Source organism: Nothobranchius furzeri, chromosome 4 (genome assembly GCF_043380555.1).
Source record: "Nothobranchius furzeri strain GRZ-AD chromosome 4, NfurGRZ-RIMD1, whole genome shotgun sequence".
NCBI lineage: Eukaryota > Metazoa > Chordata > Actinopteri > Cyprinodontiformes > Nothobranchiidae > Nothobranchius > Nothobranchius furzeri.
This window is the reverse complement of record NC_091744.1, coordinates 24,032,789-24,057,724: the sequence shown is the minus strand read 5'-3', so window position 1 is coordinate 24,057,724 and position 24,936 is coordinate 24,032,789. Positions and strand designations below refer to the sequence as shown.

The window sequence follows — 24,936 nt, the reverse complement described above, 5'->3', positions numbered from 1 at the left end:
GACATAAGGCAAGACGCTCCTCGGGGCGCGTCTTGCTGGGGCCTCTCTCCTGGAGGTGCTCAATCAGACCCAGTGGTGACACCTGGCAAGACACTCCTCGGGGCGCATCTTGCTTGGGCCTCTCTCCTGGAGGCGCTAAGTCAGACCCAGTGTTGACACGTGGCAAGACGCTCCTCGGGGCGCGTCTTTCTTGGGCCTCTCTCCAGAAGGCCCTCAATCAGACCCAGTGTTGGCACGTGGCAAGACGCTCCTCGGGGCGCTTCTTGCTTGGGCCTCTCTCCTGGAGGCGCTCAGTCAGACCCAGTGGTGACATGTGGCAAGACGCTCCTCGGGGCGCGTATTGCTTGGGCCTCTTTCCTGGATGCCCTCTGTCAGACCCAGTGTTGACATGTGGCAAGACTCTCCTCGGGGCGCGTCTTGCTTGGGCTTCTCTCATGGAGGCCCTCAGTCAGACCCAGTGTTTACATGTGTCAAGACTCTCCTCAGGGCGTGTCTTGCTTGGGCCTCTCTCCTGGAGGCGCTCAGTCAGACCCAGTGTTGACATGTGGCAAGACGTTCCGCGGGGGGCTTCTTGCTTGGGCTTCTCTCCTGGAGGCCCTCAGTCAGACCCATTGTTGACATGTGGCAAGACGCTCCTCGGGGCACGTCTTGCTTGGGCCTCTCTCCTGGAGGCGCTCAGTCAGACCGAGTAGTGACATGTGACAAGACGCTCCTCGGGGCGCGTCTTGCTTGGGCCTCTCTCCTGGATGCGCTCAGTCAGACCCAGTGTTGACATGTGGCAAGACGCTCCTCGGGGCGCATCTTGCTTGGGCCTCTCTCCTGGAGGTTCTCAGTCAGACCCAGTGTTGACATGTGGCAAGATGCTCCTCGGGGCGCGTCTTGCTGGGGCTTCTCTCATGGAGGCACTCAGTCAGACCCAGTGTTGACCTGTGGCAAGACGCTCCTCGGGGTACGTCTTGCTTGGGCCTCTCTCCTGGAGGCGCTCAGTCAGACCCAGAGGAGACATGTGTCAAGATGCTCCTTGTGGCGCGTCTTGCTTGGGCCTCTCTCCTGGAGGCGCTCAGTCAGACCGAGTGCTGACATGTGGCAAGACGCTCCTCCGGGCGCGTCTTGCTTGGGCCTCTCTTCTGGAGGCGCTCAGTCAGACCCAGTGTTCTCATGTGGCAAAACGCTCCTCGGGGCGCGTCTTGCTTGGGCTTCTCTCCAGAAGGCCCTCAATCAGACCCAGTACTGACATGTGGCAAGACGCTCCTCGGGGCGCGTCTTGCTTGGGCTTCTCTCCTGGAGGCCCTCAGTCAGACCCATTGTTGACATGTGGCAAGACGCTCCTCGGAGCGCGTCTTGCTTGGGCCTCTCTCGTGGAGGCCCTCAGTCAGACCGAGTGCTGACATGTGGCAAGACGCTCCTCGGGGCGCGTCTTGCTTGGGCCTCTCTCCAGAAGGCCCTCAATCAGACCCAGTGCTGACATGTGGCAAGACGCTCCTCATGGCGCGTCTTGCTTGGGCTTCTCTCCTGGAGGCCCTCAGTCAGACCCATTGTTGACATGTGGCAAGACGCTCCTCGGGGCGCGTCTCATTTGGGCCTCTCTCCTGGAGGCCCTCAGTCAGACCCAGTGTTGACATGTGGCAAGACACTCCTCGGGGCGCGTCTTTCTTGGGCCTCTCTCCTGGAGGCGCTCAGTCAGACCCAGTGTTGACATGTGGCAAGACGCTCCTCGGGGCGCATCTTGCTTGGGCCTCTCTCCTGGAGGTTCTCAGTCAGACCCAGTGTTGACATGTGGCAAGATGCTCCTCGGGGCGCGTCTTGCTGGGGCTTCTCTCATGGAGGCACTCAGTCAGACCCAGTTTTGACATGTGGCAAGACGCTCCTCGGGGCACGTCTTGCTTGGGCCTCTCTCCTGGAGGCGCTCAGTCAGACCCAGAGGAGACATGTGTCAAGATGCTCCTCGGGGCGCGTCTTGCTTGGGCCTCTCTCCTGGAGGCGCTCAGTCAGACCGAGTAGTGACATGTGGCAAGACGCTCCTCGGGGCGCGTCTTGCTTGGGCCTCTCTCCTGGAGGCGCTAAGTCAGACCGAGTGCTGACATAAGGCAAGACGCTCCTCGGGGCGCGTCTTGCTGGGGCCTCTCTCCTGGAGGTGCTCAATCAGACCCAGTGGTGACACGTGGCAAGACGCTCCTCGGGGCGCATCTTGCTTGGGCCTCTCTCCTGGAGGCACTAAGTCAGACCCAGTGTTGAGACTTGGCAAGACGCTCCTCGGGGCGCTTCTTGCTTGGGCCTCTCTCCAGAAGGCCCTCAATCAGACCCAGTGTTGACACGTGGCAAGACGCTCCTCGGGGCGCTTCTTGCTTGGGCCTCTCTCCTGGAGGCGCTCAGTCAGCCCCAGTGGTGACATGTGGCAAGACGCTCCTCGGGGCGCGTATTGCTTGGGCCTCTCTCCTGGATGCCCTCTGTCAGACCCAGTGTTGACATGTGGCAAGACTCTCCTCGGGGCGCGTCTTGCTTGGGCTTCTCTCATGGAGGCCCTCAGTCAGACCCAGTGTTGACATGTGTCAAGACGCTCCTCGGGGCGTGTCTTGCATGGGCCTCTCTCCTGGAGGCGCTCAGTCAGACCCAGTGTTGACATGTGGCAAGACGCTCCTCGGGGCGCATCTTGCTTGGGCCTCTCTCCTGGAGGTTCTCAGTCAGACCCAGTGTTGACATGTGGCAAGACGCTCCTCGGGGCGCGTCTTGCTGGGGCTTCTCTCATGGAGGCACTCAGTCATACCCAGTGTTGACATGTGGCAAGACGCTCCTCGGGGCACGTCTTGCTTGGGCCTCTCTCCTGGAGGCGCTCAGTCAGACCCAGAGGAGACATGTGTCAAGATGCTCCTTGTGGCGCGTCTTGCTTGGGCCTCTCTCCTGGAGGCGCTCAGTCAGACCGAGTGCTGACATGTGGCAAGACGCTCCTCCGGGCGCGTCTTGCTTGGGCCTCTCTTCTGGAGGCGCTCAGTCAGACCCAGTGTTCCCATGTGGCAAAACGCTCCTCGGGGCGCGTCTTGCTTGGGCTTCTCTCCAGAAGGCCCTCAATCAGACCCAGTACTGACATGTGGCAAGACGCTCCTCGGGGCGCGTCTTGCTTGGGCTTCTCTCCTGGAGGCCCTCAGTCAGACCCATTGTTGACATGTGGCAAGACGCTCCTCGGGGCGCGTCTTGCTTGGGCCTCTCTCCTGGAGGCCCTCAGTCAGACCGAGTGCTGACATGTGGCAAGACGCTCCTCGGGGCGCGTCTTGCTTGGGCCTCTCTCCAGAAGGCCCTCAATCAGACCCAGTGCTGACATGTGGCAAGACGCTCCTCATGGCGCGTCTTGCTTGGGCTTCTCTCCTGGAGGGCCTCAGTCAGACCCATTGTTGACATGTGGCAAGACGCTCCTCGGGGCGCGTCTCATTTGGGCCTCTCTCCTGGAGGCCCTCAGTCAGACCCAGTGTTGACATGTGGCAAGACGCTCCTCGGGGCGCATCTTGCTTGGGCTTCTCTCCTGGAGGCCCTCAGTCAGACCCATTGTTGACATGTGGCAAGACGCTCCTCGGGGCACGTCTTGCTTGGGCCTCTCTCCTGGAGGCGCTCAGTCAGACCGAGTAGTGACATGTGGCAAGACGCTCCTCGGGGCGCGTCTTGCTTGGGCCTCTCTCCTGGAGGCGCTAAGTCAGACCGAGTGCTGACATAAGGCAAGACGCTCCTCGGGGCGCGTCTTGCTGGGGCCTCTCTCCTGGAGGTGCTCAATCAGACCCAGTGGTGACACGTGGCAAGACGCTCCTCGGGGCGCATCTTGCTTGGGCCTCTCTCCTGGAGGCACTAAGTCAGACCCAGTGTTGACACTTGGCAAGACGCTCCTCGGGGCGCTTCTTGCTTGGGCCTCTCTCCAGAAGGCCCTCAATCAGACCCAGTGTTGACACGTGGCAAGACGCTCCTCGGGGCGCTTCTTGCTTGGGCCTCTCTCCTGGAGGCGCTCAGTCAGACCCAGTGGTGACATGTGGCACGACGCTCCTCGGGGCGCGTATTGCTTGGGCCTCTCTCCTGGATGCCCTCTGTCAGACCCAGTGTTGACATGTGGCAAGACTCTCCTCGGGGCGCGTCTTGCTTGGGCTTCTCTCATGGAGGCCCTCAGTCAGACCCAGTGTTGACATGTGTCAAGACGCTCCTCGGGGCGTGTCTTGCTTGGGCCTCTCTCCTGGAGGCGCTCAGTCAGACCCAGTGATGACATGTGGCAAGACGCTCCTCGGGGCGCTTCTTGCTTGGGCTTCTCTCCTGGAGGCCCTCAGTCAGACCCATTGTTGACATGTGGCAAGACGCTCCTCGGGGCACGTCTTTCTTGGGCCTCTCTCCTGGAGGCGCTCAGTCAGACCGAGTAGTGACATGTGACAAGACGCTCCTCGGGGCGCGTCTTTCTTGGGCCTCTCTCCTGGAGGCGCTCAGTCAGACCCAGTGTTGACATGTGGCAAGACGCTCCTCGGGGCGCATCTTGCTTGGGCCTCTCTCCTGGAGGTTCTCAGTCAGACCCAGTGTTGACATGTGGCAAGATGCTCCTCGGGGCGCGTCTTGCTGGGGCTTCTCTCATGGAGGCACTCAGTCAGACCCAGTGTTGACATGTGGCAAGACGCTCCTCGGGGCACGTCTTGCTTGGGCCTCTCTCCTGGAGGTGCTCAGTCAGACCCAGAGGAGACATGTGTCAAGATGCTCCTCGGGGCGCGTCTTGCTTGGGCCTCTCTCCTGGAGGCGCTCAGTCAGACCGAGTAGTGACATGTGGCAAGACGCTCCTCGGGGCGCGTCTTGCTTGGGCCTCTCTCCTGGAGGCGCTAAGTCAGACCGAGTGCTGACATAAGGCAAGACGCTCCTCGGGGCGCGTCTTGCTGGGGCCTCTCTCCTGGAGGTGCTCAATCAGACCCAGTGGTGACACGTGGCAAGACGCTCCTCGGGGCGCATCTTGCTTGGGCCTCTCTCCTGGAGGCACTAAGTCAGACCCAGTGTTGACACTTGGCAAGACGCTCCTCGGGGCGCTTCTTGCTTGGGCCTCTCTCCAGAAGGCCCTCAATCAGACCCAGTGTTTACATGTGGCAAGACGCTCCTCGGGGCGCTTCTTGCTTGGGCCTCTCTCCTGGAGGCGCTCAGTCAGACCCAGTGGTGACATGTGGCAAGACGCTCCTCGGGGCGCGTATTGCTTGGGCCTCTCTCCTGGATGCCCTCTGTCAGACCCAGTGTTGACATGTGGCAAGACTCTCCTCGGGGCACGTCTTGCTTGGGCTTCTCTCATGGAGGCCCTCAGTCAGACCCAGTGTTGACATGTGTCAAGACGCTCCTCGGGGCGTGTCTTGCTTGGGCCTCTCTCCTGGAGGCGCTCAGTCAGACCCAGTGATGACATGTGGCAAGACGCTCCTCGGGGCGCTTCTTGCTTGGGCTTCTCTCCTGGAGGCCCTCAGTCAGACCCATTGTTGACATGTGGCAAGACGCTCCTCGGGGCACGTCTTGCTTGGGCCTCTCTCCTGGAGGCGCTCAGTCAGACCGAGTAGTGACATGTGACAAGACGCTCCTCGGGGCGCGTCTTTCTTGGGCCTCTCTCCTGGAGGCGCTCAGTCAGACCCAGTGTTGACATGTGGCAAGACGCTCCTCGGGGCGCATCTTGCTTGGGCCTCTCTCCTGGAGGTTCTCAGTCAGACCCAGTGTTGACATGTGGCAAGATGCTCCTCGGGGCGCGTCTTGCTGGGGCTTCTCTCATGGAGGCACTCAGTCAGACCCAGTGTTGACATGTGGCAAGACGCTCCTCGGGGCACGTCTTGCTTGGGCCTCTCTCCTGGAGGCGCTCAGTCAGACCCAGAGGAGACATGTGTCAAGATGCTCCTCGGGGCGCGTCTTGCTTGGGCCTCTCTCCTGGAGGCGCTCAGTCAGACCGAGTGCTGACATGTGGCAAGACGCTCCTCCGGGCGCGTCTTGCTTGGGCCTCTCTTCTGGAGGCGCTCAGTCAGACCCAGTGTTCACATGTGGCAAAACGCTCCTCGGGGTGCGTCTTGCTTGGGCCTCTCTCCTGGAGGCGCTCAGTCAGACCGAGTGCTGACATGTGGCAAGACGCTCCTCGGGGCGCGTCTTGCTTGGGCTTCTCTCCTGGAGGCCCTAAGTCAGACCCATTGTTGACATGTGGCAAGACGCTCCTCGGGGCGCATCTTGCTTGGGCTTCTCTCCTGGAGGCCCTCAGTCAGACCCATTGTTGACATGTGGCAAGACGCTCCTCGGGGCGCGTCTTGCTTGGGCCTTTCTCCTGGAGGCGCTCAGTCAGACCGAGTGTTGACATGTGGCAAGACGCTCCTCGGGGCGCGTCTTGCTTGGGCTTCTCTCCTGGAGGCCCTCAGTCAGACCCATTGTTGACATGTGGCAAGACGCTCCTCGGGGCGCGTCTTGCTTGGGCCTCTCTCCAGAAGGCCCTCAATCAGACCCAGTGCTGACATGTGGCAAGACGCTCCTCGGGGCGCGTCTTGCTTGGGCTTCTCTCCTGGAGGCCCTCAGTCAGACCCATTGTTGACATGTGGCAAGACGCTCCTCGGGGCGCGTCTCATTTGGGCCTCTGTCCTGGAGGCCCTCAGTCAGACCCAGTGTTGACATGTGGCAAGACGCTCCTCGGGGCGCGTCTTGCTTGGGCTTCTCTCCTGGAGGCCCTCAGTCAGACCCATTGATGAACATGTGGCAAGACGCTCCTCGGGGCACGTCTTGCTTGGGCCTCTCTCCTGGAGGCGCTCAGTCAGACCGAGTAGTGACATGTGGCAAGACGCTCCTCGGGGCGCGTCTTGCTTGGGCCTCTCTCCTGGAGGAGCTCAGTCAGACCCAGTGGTGACACGTGGCAAGACGCTCCTCGGGGCGCATCTTGCTTGGGCCTCTCTCCTGGAGGCGCTAAGTCAGACCCAGTGTTGACACGTGGCAAGATGCTCCTCGGGGCGCGTCTTGCTTGGGCCTCTCTCCTGGAGGCGCTCAGTCAGACCCAGTGTTGACATGTGGCAAGACACTCCTCGGGGCGCGTCTTGCTTGGGCCTCTCTCATGGAGGCCCTCTGTCAGACCCAGTGTTGACATGTGTCAAGACGCTCCTCGGGGCGCGTCTTGCTTGGGCCTCTCTCCTGGAGGCGCTCAGTCAGACCGAGTGCTGACATGTGGCAAGAAGCTCCTCGGGGCGCGTCTTGCTTGGGCTTCTCTCCTGGAGGCCCTCAGTCAGACCCATTGTTGACATGTGGCAAGACGCTCCTCGGGGCGCGTCTTGCTTGGGCCTCTCTCCTGGAGGTTCTCAGTCAGACCCAGTGTTGACATTTGGCAAGATGCTCCTCGGGGCGCGTCTTGCTGGGGCTTCTCTCATGGAGGCACTCAGTCAGACCCAGTGTTGACATGTGGCAAGACGCTCCTCGGGGCACGTCTTGCTTGGGCCTCTCTCCTGGAGGCGCTCAGTCAGACCCAGAGGAGACATGTGTCAAGATGCTCCTCGGGGCGCGTCTTGCTTGGGCCTCTCTCCTGGAGAAGCTCAGTCAGACCGAGTGCTGACATGTGGCAAGACTCTCCTCCAGGCGCGTCTTGCTTGGGCCTCTCTTCTGGAGGCGCTCAGTCAGACCCATTGTTGACATGTGGCAAGACGCTCCTCGGGGGGCGTCTTGCTTGGGCCTCTCTCCAGAAGGCCCTCAATCAGACCCAGTGCTGACATGTGGCAAGACGCTCCTCGGGGCGCGTCTTGCTTGGGCTTCTCTCCTGGAGGCCCTCAGTCAGACCCATTGTTGACATGTGGCAAGACGCTCCTCGGGGCGAGTCTTGCTTGGGCCTCTCTCCTGGAGGCCCTCAGTCAGACCCATTGTTGACATGTGGCAAGACGCTCCTCGGGGCGCGTCTTGCTTGGGCCTCTCTCCAGAAGGCCCTCAATCAGACCCAGTGCTGACATGTGGCAAGACGCTCCTCGGGGCGCGTCTTGCTTGGGCTTCTCTCCTGGAGGCCCTCAGTCAGACCCATTGTTGACATGTGGCAAGACGCTCCTCGGGGCGCGTCTCATTTGGGCCTCTCTCCTGGAGGCCCTCAGTCAGACCCAGTGTTGACATGTGGAAAGACGCTCCTCGGGGCGCGTTTTGCTTGGGCTTCTCTCCTGGAGGCCCTCAGTCAGACCCATTGTTGACATGTGGCAAGACGCTCCTCGGGGCACGTCTTGCTTGGGCCTCTCTCCTGGAGGCGCTCGGTCAGACCGAGTAGTGACATGTGGCAAGATGCTCCTCGGGGCGCGTCTTGCTTGGGCCTCTCTCCTGGAGGCGCTCAGTCAGACCGAGTGCTGACATAAGGCAAGACGCTCCTCGGGGCGCGTCTTGCTGGGGCCTCTCTCCTGGAGGTGCTCAATCAGACCCAGTGGTGACACGTGGCAAGACGCTCCTCGGGGCGCGTCTTGCTTGGGCCTCTCTCCTGGAGGAGCTCAGTCAGACCCAGTGGTGACACCTGGCAAGACACTCCTCGGGGCGCATCTTGCTTGGGCCTCTCTCCTGGAGGCGCTAAGTCAGACCCAGTGTTGACACGTGGCAAGACGCTCCTCGGGGCGCGTCTTGCTTGGGCCTCTCTCCAGAAGGCCCTCAATCAGACCCAGTGTTGGCACGTGGCAAGACGATCCTCGGGGCGCTTCTTGCTTGGGCCTCTCTCCTGGAGGCGCTCAGTCAGACCCAGTGGTGACATGTGGCAAGACGCTCCTCGGGGCGCGTATTGCTTGGGCATCTTTCCTGGATGCCCTCTGTCAGACCCAGTGTTGACATGTGGCAAGACTCTCCTCGGGGCGCGTCTTGCTTGGGCTTCTCTCATGGAGGCCCTCAGTCAGACCCAGTGTTGACATGTGGCAAGACGCTGCTCGGGGCGCTTCTTGCTTGGGCTTCTCTCCTGGGGAGGCGATCAGTCAGACCCAGTGTTGACATGTGTCAAGACGCTCCTCGGGCGTTTCTTGCTTGGGCCTCTCTCCTGGAGGCGATCAGTCAGACCCAGTGTTGACATGTGGCAAGATGCTCCTCGGGGCGCGTCTTGCTTGGGCCTCTCTCCTGGAGAAGCTCAGTCAGACCCAGTGTTGACATGTGGCAAGACGCTCCTCGGGGCACGTCTTGCTTGGGCCTCTCTCCTGGAGGCGCTCACTCAGACCCAGAGGAGACATGTGTCAAGACGCTCCTCGGGCGTTTCTTGCTTGGGCCTCTCTCCTGGAGGCGCTCAGTCAGACCCAGTGCTGACATGTGGCAAGACGCTCGTCCGGGCGCGTCTTGCTTGGGCCTCTCTCCATGAGGTGCTCAGTCAGACCCAGTGTTGACATGTGGCAAGACGCTCCTCGGGGCACGTCTTGCTTGGGCATCTCTCCTGGATGCCCTCTGTCAGACCCAGTGTTGACATGCGGCAAGACTCTCCTCAGGGCGTGTCTTGCTTGGGCCTCTCTCCTGGAGGCGCTCAGTCAGACCCAGTGTTGACATGTGGCAAGACGTTCCGCGGGGGGCTTCTTGCTTGGGCTTCTCTCCTGGAGGCCCTCAGTCAGACCCATTGTTGACATGTGGCAAGACGCTCCTCGGGGCACGTCTTGCTTGGGCCTCTCTCCTGGAGGCGCTCAGTCAGACCGAGTAGTGACATGTGACAAGACGCTCCTCGGGGCGCGTCTTGCTTGGGCCTCTCTCCTGGATGCGCTCAGTCAGACCCAGTGTTGACATGTGGCAAGACGCTCCTCGGGGCGCATCTTGCTTGGGCCTCTCTCCTGGAGGTTCTCAGTCAGACCCAGTGTTGACATGTGGCAAGATGCTCCTCGGGGCGCGTCTTGCTGGGGCTTCTCTCATGGAGGCACTCAGTCATACCCAGTGTTGACATGTGGCAAGACGCTCCTCGGGGCACGTCTTGCTTGGGCCTCTCTCCTGGAGGCGCTCAGTCAGACCCAGAGGAGACATGTGTCAAGATGCTCCTTGTGGCGCGTCTTGCTTGGGCCTCTCTCCTGGAGGCGCTCAGTCAGACCGAGTGCTGACATGTGGCAAGACGCTCCTCCGGGCGCGTCTTGCTTGGGCCTCTCTTCTGGAGGCGCTCAGTCAGACCCAGTGTTCCCATGTGGCAAAACGCTCCTCGGGGCGCGTCTTGCTTGGGCTTCTCTCCAGAAGGCCCTCAATCAGACCCAGTACTGACATGTGGCAAGACGCTCCTCGGGGCGCGTCTTGCTTGGGCTTCTCTCCTGGAGGCCCTCAGTCAGACCCATTGTTGACATGTGGCAAGACGCTCCTCGGGGCGCGTCTTGCTTGGGCCTCTCTCCTGGAGGCCCTCAGTCAGACCGAGTGCTGACATGTGGCAAGACGCTCCTCGGTGCGCGTCTTGCTTGGGCCTCTCTCCAGAAGGCCCTCAATCAGACCCAGTGCTGACATGTGGCAAGACGCTCCTCATGGCGCGTCTTGCTTGGGCTTCTCTCCTGGAGGCCCTCAGTCAGACCCATTGTTGACATGTGGCAAGACGCTCCTCGGGGCGCGTCTCATTTGGGCCTCTCTCCTGGAGGCCCTCAGTCAGACCCAGTGTTGACATGTGGCAAGACGCTCCTCGGGGCGCATCTTGCTTGGGCTTCTCTCCTGGAGGCCCTCAGTCAGACCCATTGTTGACATGTGGCAAGACGCTCCTCGGGGCACGTCTTGCTTGGGCCTCTCTCCTGGAGGCGCTCAGTCAGACCGAGTAGTGACATGTGGCAAGACGCTCCTCGGGGCGCGTCTTGCTTGGGCCTCTCTCCTGGAGGCGCTAAGTCAGACCGAGTGCTGACATAAGGCAAGACGCTCCTCGGGGCGCGTCTTGCTGGGGCCTCTCTCCTGGAGGTGCTCAATCAGACCCAGTGGTGACACGTGGCAAGACGCTCCTCGGGGCGCATCTTGCTTGGGCCTCTCTCCTGGAGGCACTAAGTCAGACCCAGTGTTGACACTTGGCAAGACGCTCCTCGGGGCGCTTCTTGCTTGGGCCTCTCTCCAGAAGGCCCTCAATCAGACCCAGTGTTGACACGTGGCAAGACGCTCCTCGGGGCGCTTCTTGCTTGGGCCTCTCTCCTGGAGGCGCTCAGTCAGACCCAGTGGTGACATGTGGCACGACGCTCCTCGGGGCGCGTATTGCTTGGGCCTCTCTCCTGGATGCCCTCTGTCAGACCCAGTGTTGACATGTGGCAAGACTCTCCTCGGGGCGCGTCTTGCTTGGGCTTCTCTCATGGAGGCCCTCAGTCAGACCCAGTGTTGACATGTGTCAAGACGCTCCTCGGGGCGTGTCTTGCTTGGGCCTCTCTCCTGGAGGCGCTCAGTCAGACCCAGTGATGACATGTGGCAAGACGCTCCTCGGGGCGCTTCTTGCTTGGGCTTCTCTCCTGGAGGCCCTCAGTCAGACCCATTGTTGACATGTGGCAAGACGCTCCTCGGGGCACGTCTTGCTTGGGCCTCTCTCCTGGAGGCGCTCAGTCAGACCGAGTAGTGACATGTGACAAGACGCTCCTCGGGGCGCGTCTTTCTTGGGCCTCTCTCCTGGAGGCGCTCAGTCAGACCCAGTGTTGACATGTGGCAAGACGCTCCTCGGGGCGCATCTTGCTTGGGCCTCTCTCCTGGAGGTTCTCAGTCAGACCCAGTGTTGACATGTGGCAAGATGCTCCTCGGGGCGCGTCTTGCTGGGGCTTCTCTCATGGAGGCACTCAGTCAGACCCAGTGTTGACATGTGGCAAGACGCTCCTCGGGGCACGTCTTGCTTGGGCCTCTCTCCTGGAGGTGCTCAGTCAGACCCAGAGGAGACATGTGTCAAGATGCTCCTCGGGGCGCGTCTTGCTTGGGCCTCTCTCCTGGAGGCGCTCAGTCAGACCGAGTAGTGACATGTGGCAAGACGCTCCTCGGGGCGCGTCTTGCTTGGGCCTCTCTCCTGGAGGCGCTAAGTCAGACCGAGTGCTGACATAAGGCAAGACGCTCCTCGGGGCGCGTCTTGCTGGGGCCTCTCTCCTGGAGGTGCTCAATCAGACCCAGTGGTGACACGTGGCAAGACGCTCCTCGGGGCGCATCTTGCTTGGGCCTCTCTCCTGGAGGCACTAAGTCAGACCCAGTGTTGACACTTGGCAAGACGCTCCTCGGGGCGCTTCTTGCTTGGGCCTCTCTCCAGAAGGCCCTCAATCAGACCCAGTGTTTACATGTGGCAAGACGCTCCTCGGGGCGCTTCTTGCTTGGGCCTCTCTCCTGGAGGCGCTCAGTCAGACCCAGTGGTGACATGTGGCAAGACGCTCCTCGGGGCGCGTATTGCTTGGGCCTCTCTCCTGGATGCCCTCTGTCAGACCCAGTGTTGACATGTGGCAAGACTCTCCTCGGGGCACGTCTTGCTTGGGCTTCTCTCATGGAGGCCCTCAGTCAGACCCAGTGTTGACATGTGTCAAGACGCTCCTCGGGGCGTGTCTTGCTTGGGCCTCTCTCCTGGAGGCGCTCAGTCAGACCCAGTGATGACATGTGGCAAGACGCTCCTCGGGGCGCTTCTTGCTTGGGCTTCTCTCCTGGAGGCCCTCAGTCAGACCCATTGTTGACATGTGGCAAGACGCTCCTCGGGGCACGTCTTGCTTGGGCCTCTCTCCTGGAGGCGCTCAGTCAGACCGAGTAGTGACATATGACAAGACGCTCCTCGGGGCGCGTCTTTCTTGGGCCTCTCTCCTGGAGGTGCTCAGTCAGACCCAGTGTTGACATGTGGCAAGACGCTCCTCGGGGCGCATCTTGCTTGGGCCTCTCTCCTGGAGGTTCTCAGTCAGACCCAGTGTTGACATGTGGCAAGATGCTCCTCGGGGCGCGTCTTGCTGGGGCTTCTCTCATGGAGGCACTCAGTCAGACCCAGTGTTGACATGTGGCAAGACGCTCCTCGGGGCACGTCTTGCTTGGGCCTCTCTCCTGGAGGCGCTCAGTCAGACCCAGAGGAGACATGTGTCAAGATGCTCCTCGGGGCGCGTCTTGCTTGGGCCTCTCTCCTGGAGGCGCTCAGTCAGACCGAGTGCTGACATGTGGCAAGACGCTCCTCCGGGCGCGTCTTGCTTGGGCCTCTCTTCTGGAGGCGCTCAGTCAGACCCAGTGTTCACATGTGGCAAAACGCTCCTCGGGGTGCGTCTTGCTTGGGCCTCTCTCCTGGAGGCGCTCAGTCAGACCGAGTGCTGACATGTGGCAAGACGCTCCTCGGGGCGCGTCTTGCTTGGGCTTCTCTCCTGGAGGCCCTAAGTCAGACCCATTGTTGACATGTGGCAAGACGCTCCTCGGGGCGCATCTTGCTTGGGCTTCTCTCCTGGAGGCCCTCAGTCAGACCCATTGTTGACATGTGGCAAGACGCTCCTCGGGGCGCGTCTTGCTTGGGCCTTTCTCCTGGAGGCGCTCAGTCAGACCGAGTGTTGACATGTGGCAAGACGCTCCTCGGGGCGCGTCTTGCTTGGGCTTCTCTCCTGGAGGCCCTCAGTCAGACCCATTGTTGACATGTGGCAAGACGCTCCTCGGGGCGCGTCTTGCTTGGGCCTCTCTCCAGAAGGCCCTCAATCAGACCCAGTGCTGACATGTGGCAAGACGCTCCTCGGGGCGCGTCTTGCTTGGGCTTCTCTCCTGGAGGCCCTCAGTCAGACCCATTGTTGACATGTGGCAAGACGCTCCTCGGGGCGCGTCTCATTTGGGCCTCTGTCCTGGAGGCCCTCAGTCAGACCCAGTGTTGACATGTGGCAAGACGCTCCTCGGGGCGCGTCTTGCTTGGGCTTCTCTCCTGGAGGCCCTCAGTCAGACCCATTGATGAACATGTGGCAAGACGCTCCTCGGGGCACGTCTTGCTTGGGCCTCTCTCCTGGAGGCGCTCAGTCAGACCGAGTAGTGACATGTGGCAAGACGCTCCTCGGGGCGCGTCTTGCTTGGGCCTCTCTCCTGGAGGAGCTCAGTCAGACCCAGTGGTGACACGTGGCAAGACGCTCCTCGGGGCGCATCTTGCTTGGGCCTCTCTCCTGGAGGCGCTAAGTCAGACCCAGTGTTGACACGTGGCAAGATGCTCCTCGGGGCGCGTCTTGCTTGGGCCTCTCTCCTGGAGGCGCTCAGTCAGACCCAGTGTTGACATGTGGCAAGACACTCCTCGGGGCGCGTCTTGCTTGGGCCTCTCTCATGGAGGCCCTCTGTCAGACCCAGTGTTGACATGTGTCAAGACGCTCCTCGGGGCGCGTCTTGCTTGGGCCTCTCTCCTGGAGGCGCTCAGTCAGACCGAGTGCTGACATGTGGCAAGAAGCTCCTCGGGGCGCGTCTTGCTTGGGCTTCTCTCCTGGAGGCCCTCAGTCAGACCCATTGTTGACATGTGGCAAGACGCTCCTCGGGGCGCGTCTTGCTTGGGCCTCTCTCCTGGAGGTTCTCAGTCAGACCCAGTGTTGACATTTGGCAAGATGCTCCTCGGGGCGCGTCTTGCTGGGGCTTCTCTCATGGAGGCACTCAGTCAGACCCAGTGTTGACATGTGGCAAGACGCTCCTCGGGGCACGTCTTGCTTGGGCCTCTCTCCTGGAGGCGCTCAGTCAGACCCAGAGGAGACATGTGCCAAGATGCTCCTCGGGGCGCGTCTTGCTTGGGCCTCTCTCCTGGAGAAGCTCAGTCAGACCGAGTGCTGACATGTGGCAAGACTCTCCTCCGGGCGCGTCTTGCTTGGGCCTCTCTTCTGGAGGCGCTCAGTCAGACCCATTGTTGACATGTGGCAAGACGCTCCTCGGGGGGCGTCTTGCTTGGGCCTCTCTCCAGAAGGCCCTCAATCAGACCCAGTGCTGACATGTGGCAAGACGCTCCTCGGGGCGCGTCTTGCTTGGGCTTCTCTCCTGGAGGCCCTCAGTCAGACCCATTGTTGACATGTGGCAAGACGCTCCTCGGGGCGAGTCTTGCTTGGGCCTCTCTCCTGGAGGCCCTCAGTCAGACCCATTGTTGACATGTGGCAAGACGCTCCTCGGGGCGCGTCTTGCTTGGGCCTCTCTCCAGAAGGCCCTCAATCAGACCCAGTGCTGACATGTGGCAAGACGCTCCTCGGGGCGCGTCTTGCTTGGGCTTCTCTCCTGGAGGCCCTCAGTCAGACCCATTGTTGACATGTGGCAAGACGCTCCTCGGGGCGCGTCTCATTTGGGCCTCTCTCCTGGAGGCCCTCAGTCAGACCCAGTGTTGACATGTGGAAAGACGCTCCTCGGGGCGCGTTTTGCTTGGGCTTCTCTCCTGGAGGCCCTCAGTCAGACCCATTGTTGACATGTGGCAAGACGCTCCTCGGGGCACGTCTTGCTTGGGCCTCTCTCCTGGAGGCGCTCGGTCAGACCGAGTAGTGACATGTGGCAAGACGCTCCTCGGGGCGCGTCTTGCTTGGTCCTCTCTCCTGGAGGCGCTCAGTCAGACCGAGTGCTGACATAAGGCAAGACGCTCCTCGGGGCGCGTCTTGCTGGGGCCTCTCTCCTGGAGGTGCTCAATCAGACCCAGTGGTGACACGTGGCAAGACGCTCCTCGGGGCGCGTCTTGCTTGGGCCTCTCTCCTGGAGGAGCTCAGTCAGACCCAGTGGTGACACCTGGCAAGACACTCCTCGGGGCGCATCTTGCTTGGGCCTCTCTCCTGGAGGCGCTAAGTCAGACCCAGTGTTGACACGTGGCAAGACGCTCCTCGGGGCGCGTCTTGCTTGGGCCTCTCTCCAGAAGGCCCTCAATCAGACCCAGTGTTGGCACGTGGCAAGACGATCCTCGGGGCGCTTCTTGCTTGGGCCTCTCTCCTGGAGGCGCTCAGTCAGACCCAGTGGTGACATGTGGCAAGACGCTCCTCGGGGCGCGTATTGCTTGGGCATCTTTCCTGGATGCCCTCTGTCAGACCCAGTGTTGACATGTGGCAAGACTCTCCTCGGGGCGCGTCTTGCTTGGGCTTCTCTCATGGAGGCCCTCAGTCAGACCCAGTGTTGACATGTGGCAAGACGCTGCTCGGGGCGCTTCTTGCTTGGGCTTCTCTCCTGGGGAGGCGATCAGTCAGACCCAGTGTTGACATGTGTCAAGACGCTCCTCGGGCGTTTCTTGCTTGGGCCTCTCTCCTGGAGGCGATCAGTCAGACCCAGTGTTGACATGTGTCAAGACGCTCCTCGGGCGTTTCTTGCTTGGGCCTCTCTCCTGGAGGCGCTCAGTCAGACCCAATGTTGGCATGTGACAAGACGCTCCTCGCGGCGCGTCTTGCTTGGGCCTCTCTCCTGGAGGTTCTCAGTCAGACCCAGTGTTGACATGTGGCAAGATGCTCCTCGGGGCGCGTCTTGCTTGGGCCTCTCTCCTGGAGAAGCTCAGTCAGACCCAGTGTTGACATGTGGCAAGACGCTCCTCGGGGCACGTCTTGCTTGGGCCTCTCTCCTGGAGGCGCTCACTCAGACCCAGAGGAGACATGTGTCAAGACGCTCCTCGGGCGTTTCTTGCTTGGGCCTCTCTCCTGGAGGCGCTCAGTCAGACCCAGTGCTGACATGTGGCAAGACGCTCGTCCGGGCGCGTCTTGCTTGGGCCTCTCTCCATGAGGTGCTCAGTCAGACCCAGTGTTGACATGTGGCAAGACGCTCCTCGGGGCACGTCTTGCTTGGGCCTCTCTCCTGGATGCCCTCTGTCAGACCCAGTGTTGACATGCGGCAAGACTCTCCTCGGGGCGCGTCTTGCTTGGGCTTCTCTCATGGAGGCCCTCAGTCAGACCCAGTGTTGACATGTGTCAAGACGCTCCTCGGGGCGTGTCTTGCTTGGGCCTCTCTCCTGGAGGCGCTCAGTCAGACCGAGTGCTGACATGTGGCAAGACGCTCCTCGGGGCAGGTCTTTCTGGGGCTTCTCTCCTGGAGGCGCTCAGTCAGACCCAGTGTTGACATGTGACAAGACGCTCCTCGGGGCACGTCTTTCTTGTATGGGATTAGATTTGTGCCAATAGGATCAAGAAAAACACTTTGGAGAGCAAACAAATTTTAAGACACTGAGAGAAAAAACCTTGGTTTCAAAAGAAAAACTTACGATCTGAATCAGATTCTTAAAATGATCAAGAAAATCACTGTGACTTTCAAACAAAAATTAAGAAATTGACAGAACAAAAATATTGACTAAAGGAAAAAAGCATGTTTCAAAAGTAAAACTTACTATCTGAATAAACTTCTTAAAATGAGTAACAAAGTATGTTTCCTTTTTCTGTTTGCCTCTATGTGTTTTTGTTATCAATTTCCTTAGTTTTGTTCTCTCTGCTCAGAGCTTTGCTCTCACTTCCAGATTTGCACTTACACTGTCTGGCTTTCTCCTTTGCAATCCCTGAGTTTTTGGTTGCAATTCTGACACAACCCTTTCGGGTGGGCGGGACTTCTGAGAAGTCCTCTCCCATAGGACAGTGGTTTCTCTTGAGTGACAGTTCAGTGACCTGGAAGTGATGTAGCCTCCAAGACATTTTTTTCCCACCTGGTCAACAACATGAATTTTGAGCCCCAAACAGGTTATTTCTGCTGTCTGTGGTGTCTACTGAGGATCTAAAGTGAGTATTGATAATATATTTTATCTTTTCTTAGTTCATCTGTAAGTTAAGCCACTTTTTAAGTTGGTTTTAACCAGATGCTAGCTCACTAGCTAGCTGCTAAGCAAGCCATTGTGCTAGCCTCAGGACAATGGACTATTGTTCCAGAGAGACGTATTAAAAACTCATCTTAACATATTCATTACTGGGTTCATGGAATTAATTATTGCAGTTTATGTTAATAAGTTTGCTAATTTTTCAGGAACCTGTGGAACATCAGAGACTTTGCAGCTACTGGAGCTAACCTGTGTACTGCTAACTTGCTACAGAGGAAGCAGCAGAAAGCTGAGCTAACAGGCTGTTCTTGCAGGTAAATACTCTTTTAGTGGAACTGCAGGATTTTTATGGTATAACTCAGACAGAATCTACATGAGCTATTGTGGGAAGACATTTAAACTACATTTACATACAGATACATGTATTTTTTTATTCCATGTTACTTGGACGGGCTAAACAAGTTCATAGTTCTGCCTGCTCCTTTTTCAGTGAAACGAATGGATTTTATGATGTAACTCTGACTGAATAATTATCTAAGTGAGTATGTTTGATAATACATTTTTTTCCAGTATACAGATCTGACATTTGTTTGTCAGAACAAGACAAATCAGATGCAATGTGCTTTCTGTCACGTGCTCTGTATTCTCCATGAAAAGAATGTTATCCAGGACAGATAATCAATAATGAGTTAAATACATGCTTTTAATTAATTTTTACATAAAATCTATATTTTTGTCCAAAAGCTATTATTTATTTATTTATTCTTTCTTTTCAGATTGAAAACTGTTGCATTGCATTACAATGGAAGTGCTACACAGCCACATGCATCAACTGCAGCTGGTGAGCTAAGACACACCATAGTGTACACAAAGTACACTGCAGACAAGGGATGTAAGAAAATATCAATATGACAATATATCGCGATGTATTTTCCCAGTAATATTGTATCGATATTCTCGAACTCTGTCTCTAAAATATCGATATGGCAATATATCGTGATATTTTTTCCTGAGATATTACATCCATTTTCAAAAGCAGTGTATCTAATTTTTGGAAGAATTTACATGCAAACATTTGTGTATTTTCTTTGTTTTTGGTGCATTTTAAATGTGGCCCGCTAGTTGGCAGCAGTGTGCATTGGGTTTTGTTTCCACCATTGAAATTTAAATCTCGCTATTATGGTTCAGAAACTCATGTTATATATGTTAAGTATCAGTTTGGACTGTTTATTGAATATTCCAACAATAAATTCTGTCAAAAATACACATCCCTACTGCAGACCAATCCCACCTCATGTAGTTCATAGGCTGTATAATAAACCCACAGTGATGGTTATGGATAAATATCTGTACTAATGGTAATCTTTTTCCATTGTTTCCAGTTGACAAGCATATGGACCTATTGTTCGAGTCCGTGGTGGTGGATGCTCTACCATATCAGGAGTCTGACTAAGTACCTGTGCCTGAACCTCTCTGTGTCTAGTTAAAAAGACCTGAAAGACCTGCTGTAAGCAGGCACAGGATAAGATTTTAAAAGAACCTGTAAGGTGAGCAACACAACACAATATAAATCTTTATTATTATTGTACGCTGTACAGCTAGAATAAACTTGCATGCTCAGAAGCCACGTATGATTACATCGCCTACAGGTTGCCTGATGCTGAACTTCGGGCAGCTGCGTGCTCAGTGGAACAACCGCCTGTGGGAGGAGTCGTTGTGTTGCTGTTAGGAGTTTGGGTCGGAGTCCTGGGTTTGTGTTCCCTTTAATCTCTTCATTAGCCTTGCTAGTCACCATTGCAGAGCACCATGGAGAGGCTTACCTGAAAACTCTTCTCATGGGGCAGGCACATCCTCACACACCTGTAACCCCATCCTTGAATAAAAGCTGGTAGCTGGTCACTCATCAGTGTTTTAACCCATATCTAGCCCATGACTCTGCCGTTTTTCAAACTTACGTTCTCATGTTCTATGCAGATCTATGGGAATTCTTTCCTTGAAGCTCCTGATCACACAACCATACTGGCAGTCGGCTTACCCACTACCTTCTGCTCACCCGCTTGCTACTCATGCTGTCATTCTCCCAGACTTCTGGTTGTTTCTCCACCATTCTGCTGTCTCCCGTCTGCGCTACAATTTCAGACCGTAAGTACCTAAACTTTTCCTTTTGTAAGTCATTCTTTAGTCATTACTAACACTCAATTTTACCTCAGGGCCTTCTGATCTTTAAACACTAAAACCTGTGGCTCCATCTCTGTGGCGTTTCTCAGACTCTGTAAGCTACCTGCACAGTCTAAGAAAACCCTGACCTGTTGCCTCTTACTAACCTCTGCTCTTCCTCGCAGAAGCTTCTGGTTCCTGATCTCCAGCAGTTACCTCTTCAGTCATCCGTCAAACATTTTAATAAACTGTTTTTAGCTCATTTGTCTCCTGAGTTTCTCTGCATGAAGGTCAGGTTGTTGCAAAAATCATGACATCAGCAATTACTTTGCACCACTCTGTTAAACAGCTGATATTAATTTCAAGTGTATCTTTAAAAATACATTGAATGTCAAAGTGAATGAAAGGCATCCATTCAGCTTTCGGTGTATAATGCAGGATTTTACGGACAGGCACCAAAACAGGAAATTTATAAATTGAGATTTATTTACTAAATCAGGTAAACCGTAATAAAACACTCATGTTTAAAGTCCGGAGGAGGGAGGAAGGCTTTATAGCAGGGGTATTCAATTCTAGTCCTGGATGGCTGGTATCCAGCACGTTTTAGTTGTTTCCCTGCTCCAACACACTTGAATCAGTGGTTGAATTACCTGTGCAGCAGCTCTGCAGAAGCCTGTTAATTATCTGCTGACTGAAATCAGGTGTATTGAAACAGAGTTAAAACTAAAACGTGTGGATACCGGCCCTCCAGGCCCAGAAGTAAATACTCCTGCTTTATAGGCACAGAGAACTCCCATCAGGATCCTGGAGACGGCACAAGGAGATGACGACATGAGTGTGCCCTCCCAGATCACACCAACACCACCTGACCACATGGAGGCATGTGTCTGTAAGAAAGAAAAACTGGTGATGTAAGAGATTAAACAAAAACTACGAACAAAATCAATTTTACAGTTGTTTAACCTGCTGAGCATCGTCTCCCCAAAGAGCTGCACAAAGGTGCAACTGGCTCAGAACCAGGGTGCTCCGTTGTGCAGGTAGTCACCTCCTCCTGCTGACACCTGAGGATTACCTACAACAAAGGGAAAACTGATATCAATAAGGAAATAATTAAATCAGAGCTAAAACTTTAATTTTAGTGTGACGTTTGAGATTGAGGGAAATAAATGTGGACATTATGATTTTCTATTGTGGGGTCAGTACCTTGGGCGTTTCTCTGTAGCAACATTTTGTCTGGCTGACAATGAAGTAAAAAAGTCACCAGTTGAGGCAGAGTTAGACTACATTACTCCAGCTAAGCTAAATGTAGCTAAAATAGACACTAGTCACCAGACTATGGTTACTATAGATTTACTAGAGAGTTACATCATATAATCCATTCGTTTCACTGAAAAAGGAGCAGGCAGAACTATGAACTTGTTTAGCCCGTCCAAGTAACATGGAATAAAAAAATACATGTATCTGTATGTAAATGTAGTTTAAATGTCTTCCCACAATAGCTCATGTAGATTCTGTCTGAGTTATACCATAAAAATCCTGCAGTTCCACTAAAAGAGTATTTACCTGCAAGAACAGCCTGTTAGCTCAGCTTTCTGCTGCTTCCTCTGTAGCAAGTTAGCAGTACACAGGTTAGCTCCAGTAGCTGCAAAGTCTCTGATGTTCCACAGGTTCCTGAAAAATTAGCAAACTTATTAACATAAACTGCAATAATTAATTCCATGAAACCAGTAATGAATATGTTAAGATGAGTTTTTAATACGTCTCTCTGGAACAATAGTCCATTGTCCTGAGGCTAGCACAATGGCTTGCTTAGCAGCTAGCTAGTGAGCTAGCATCTGGTTAAAACCAACTTAAAAAGTGGCTTAACTTACAGATGAACTAAGAAAAGATAAAATATATTATCAATACTCACTTTAGATCCTCAGTAGACACCACAGACAGCAGAAATAACCTGTTTGGGGCTCAAAATTCATGTTGTTGACCAGGTGGGAAAAAAATGTCTTGGAGGCTACATCACTTCCAGGTCACTGAACTGTCACTCAAGAGAAACCACTGTCCTATGGGAGAGGACTTCTCAGAAGTCCCGCCCACCCGAAAGGGTTGTGTCAGAATTGCAACCAAAAACTCAGGGATTGCAAAGGAGAAAGCCAGACAGTGTAAGTGCAAATCTGGTAGTGAGAGCAAAGCTCTGAGCAGCGAGAACAAAACTAAGGAAATTGATAACAAAAACACATAGAGGCAAACAGAAAAAGGAAACATACTTTGTTACTCATTTTAAGAAGTTGATTCAGATAGTAAGTTTTACTTTTGAAATATGTTTTTTTCCTTTAGTCAATATTTTTGTTCTGTCAATTTCTTAATTTTTGTTTGACCGTCACAGTGTTTTTCTTGATCATTTTAAGAATCTGATTCAGATCGTAAGTTTTTCTTTTGAAACCAATGTTTTTTCTCTCAATGTCTTAAAATTTGTTTGCTCTCCAAAGTGTTTTTCTTGATCCTATTGGCACAAATCTAATCTCATATTCTTGGGCCTCTCTCCTGGAGGCGCTCAGTCAGACCCAGAGGTGACATGTGGCAAGACGCTGCTCGGGGCGCGTCTTGCTTGGGCCTCTCTCCTGGAGGCCCTCTGTCAGACCCAGTGTTGACATGTGGCAAGACGCTCCTGGGGGCGCGTCTTGCTTGGGCCTCTCTCCTGGAGGCGCTCAGTCAGTCCTAGTGCTGACATGTGGCAAGACGCTCCTCGGAGCGCGTCTTGCTTGGCCCTCTCTCCTGGAGGCGCTCAGTCAGACCGAGTGCTGACATGTGGCAAGACGCTCCTCGGGGCGCATCTTGCTTGGGCTTCTCTCCTGGAGGCCCTCAGTCAGACCCATTGTTGACATGTGGCAAAACGCTCCTCGGGGCGCATCTTGCTTGGGCCTCTCTCCTGGAGGCGCTCAGTCAGACCGAGTGCTGACATGTGGCAAGACGCTCCTCGGGGAACGTCTTGCTGGGGCTTCTCTCCTGCAGGCGCTCAGTGAGACCCAGTGTTGACATGTGACAAGACGCTCCTCGGGGCGCGTCTTGCTTGGGCCTCTCTCCTGGAGGCGCTCAGTCAGACCTAGTGCTGACATGTGGCAAGACGCTCCTCGGGGCGCGTCTTGCTTGGGCTTCTCTCCTGGAGGCCCTCAGTCAGACCCTTCGTTGACATGTGGCAAGACGCTCCTCGGGGCGCATCTTGCTTGGGCCTCTCCCCTTGAGACCCTCTGTCAGACCCAGTGTTGACATGTGGCAAAACGCTCCTCTAGGCACGTCTTGCTTGGGCCTCTCTCCTGGAGGTGCTCAGTCAGACCCAGTGTTGACATGTGGCAAGACGCTCCTTGGGGCGCGTCTTGCTTGGGCCTCTCTCCTGGAGGCGCTCAGTCAGACCGAGTGCTGACATGTGGAAAGACGCTCCTCGGGGCGCGTCTTGCTGGGGCTTCTCTCATGGAGGCACTCAGTCAGACCCAGTGTTGACATGTGGCAAGACGCTCCTCAGGGCGTGTCTTGCTTGGGCCTCTCTCCTGGGGAGGCGATCAGTCAGACCCAGTGTTGACATGTGTCAAGACGCTCCTCGGGCGTTTCTTGCTTGGGCCTCTTTCCTGGAGGCGCTCAGTCAGACCAAATGTTTGCATGTCACAAGACGCTCCTCGGGGCGCGTCTTGCTTGGGCCTCTCTCCTGGAGAAGCTCAGTCAGACCCAGTGTTGACATGTGGCAAGACGCTCCTCGGGGCACGTCTTGCTTGGGCCTCTCTCCTGGAGGCGCTCAGTCAGACCGAGTGCTGACATGTGGCAAGATGCTCCTTGGGGCGCGTCTTGCTTGGGCCTCTCTCCTGGGGAGGCGATCAGTCAGACCCAGTGTTGACATGTGTCAAGAGGCTCTTTGGGCGTTTCTTGCTTGGGCCTCTCTCCTGGAGGCGCTCAGTCAGACCCAGTGTTGACATTTGGCAAGACGCTCCTCGGGGCGCGTCTTGCTTGGGCCTCTCTCCTGGGGAGGCGATCAGTTAGACCCAGTGTTGACATGTGTCAAGAGGCTCTTTGGGCGTTTCTTGCTTGGGCCTCTCTCCTGGAGGCGCTCAGTCAGACCCAGTGTTGACATGTGGCAAGACGCTCCTCGGGGCGCGTCTTGCTTGGGCTTCTCTCCTGGAGGCCCTCAGTCAGACCCTTCGTTGACATGTGGCAAGACGCTCCTCGGGGCGCCTCTTGCTTGGGATTCTCTCCTGGAGGCCCTCAGTCAGACCCTTCGTTGACATGTGACAAGACGCTCCTCGGGGCGCGTCTTGCTTGGGATTCTCTCCTGGAGGCGCTCAGTCAGACCGAGTGCTGACATGTGGCAAGACGCTCCTCGGGGCGCCTCTTGCTTGGGATTCTCTCCTGGAGGCCCTCAGTCAGACCCATTGTTGACATGTGACAAGACGCTCCTCGGGGCGCATCTTGCTTGGGCCTCTCTCCTGGAGGCGCTCAGTCAGACCGAGTGCTGACATGTGGCAAGACGCTCCTCGGGGCACGTCTTTCTGGGGCTTCTGTCCTGGAGGCGCTCAGTCAGACCCAGTGTTGACATGTGACAAGACGCTGCTCGGGGCGCGTCTTGCTTGGGCCTCTCTCCTGGAGGCGCTCAGTCAGACCCAGAGGTGACATGTGGCAAGACGCTCCTCGGGGCGCGTCTTGCTTGGGCCTCTCTCCTGGAGGCCCTCTGTCAGACCCAGTGTTGACATGTGGCAAGACGCTCCTCGGGGCGCGTCTTGCTTGGGCCTCTCTCCTGGAGGCGCTCAGTCAGACCCAGTGTTGACATGTGGCAAGACGCTCCTCGGGGCGCGTCTTGCTTGGCCCTCTCTCCTGGAGGCGCTCAGTCAGACCGAGTGCTGACATGTGGCAAGACGCTCCTCGGGGCGCATCTTGCTTGGGCTTCTCTCCTGGAGGCCCTCAGTCAGACCCATTGTTGACATGTGGCAAGACGCTCCTCGGGGCGCATCTTGCTTGGGCCTCTCTCCTGGAGGCGCTCAGTCAGACCGAGTGCTGACATGTGGCAAGACGCTCCTCGGGGCACGTCTTGCTGGGGCTTCTCTCCTGGAGGCGCTCAGTGAGACCCAGTGTTGACATGTGACAAGACGCTCCTCGGGGCGCGTCTTGCTTGGGCCTCTCTCCTGGAGGCGCTCAGTCAGACCCAGAGGTGACATGTGGCAAGACGCTCCTCGGGGCGCGTCTTGCTTGGGCCT

At 56.5% G+C, this 24,936-nt stretch overlaps 2 long non-coding RNA genes across 4 annotated transcripts; one reads left to right on the top strand and one right to left on the bottom strand.

Annotated features, from left to right (window-relative positions):
- The first annotated feature begins 17,104 nt into the window (after positions 1-17,104).
- Positions 17,105-19,967, top strand: LOC129160794 (uncharacterized). Of its 3 annotated transcripts, none has more exons than XR_011520288.1 (6): positions 17,111-17,513; positions 17,755-17,862; positions 18,325-18,389; positions 18,931-19,095; positions 19,198-19,298; positions 19,523-19,967. It is a non-coding gene; the product is annotated as an uncharacterized lncRNA (long non-coding RNA). The 3 variants fall into 3 exon arrangements; XR_011520289.1 differs by having other exon boundaries at positions 17,123-17,513; positions 19,198-19,820; positions 19,891-19,967; XR_008561278.2 differs by having other exon boundaries at positions 17,105-17,513; positions 19,198-19,967.
- LOC107382778 (uncharacterized) lies at positions 19,106-22,228 on the bottom strand. Its single transcript, XR_008561283.2, has 4 exons — positions 21,618-22,228; positions 21,269-21,376; positions 20,669-20,777; positions 19,106-20,592 (listed from the first exon to the last, which is right to left on the bottom strand). It is a non-coding gene; the product is annotated as an uncharacterized lncRNA (long non-coding RNA).
- Positions 22,229-24,936: the final 2,708 nt, after the last annotated feature.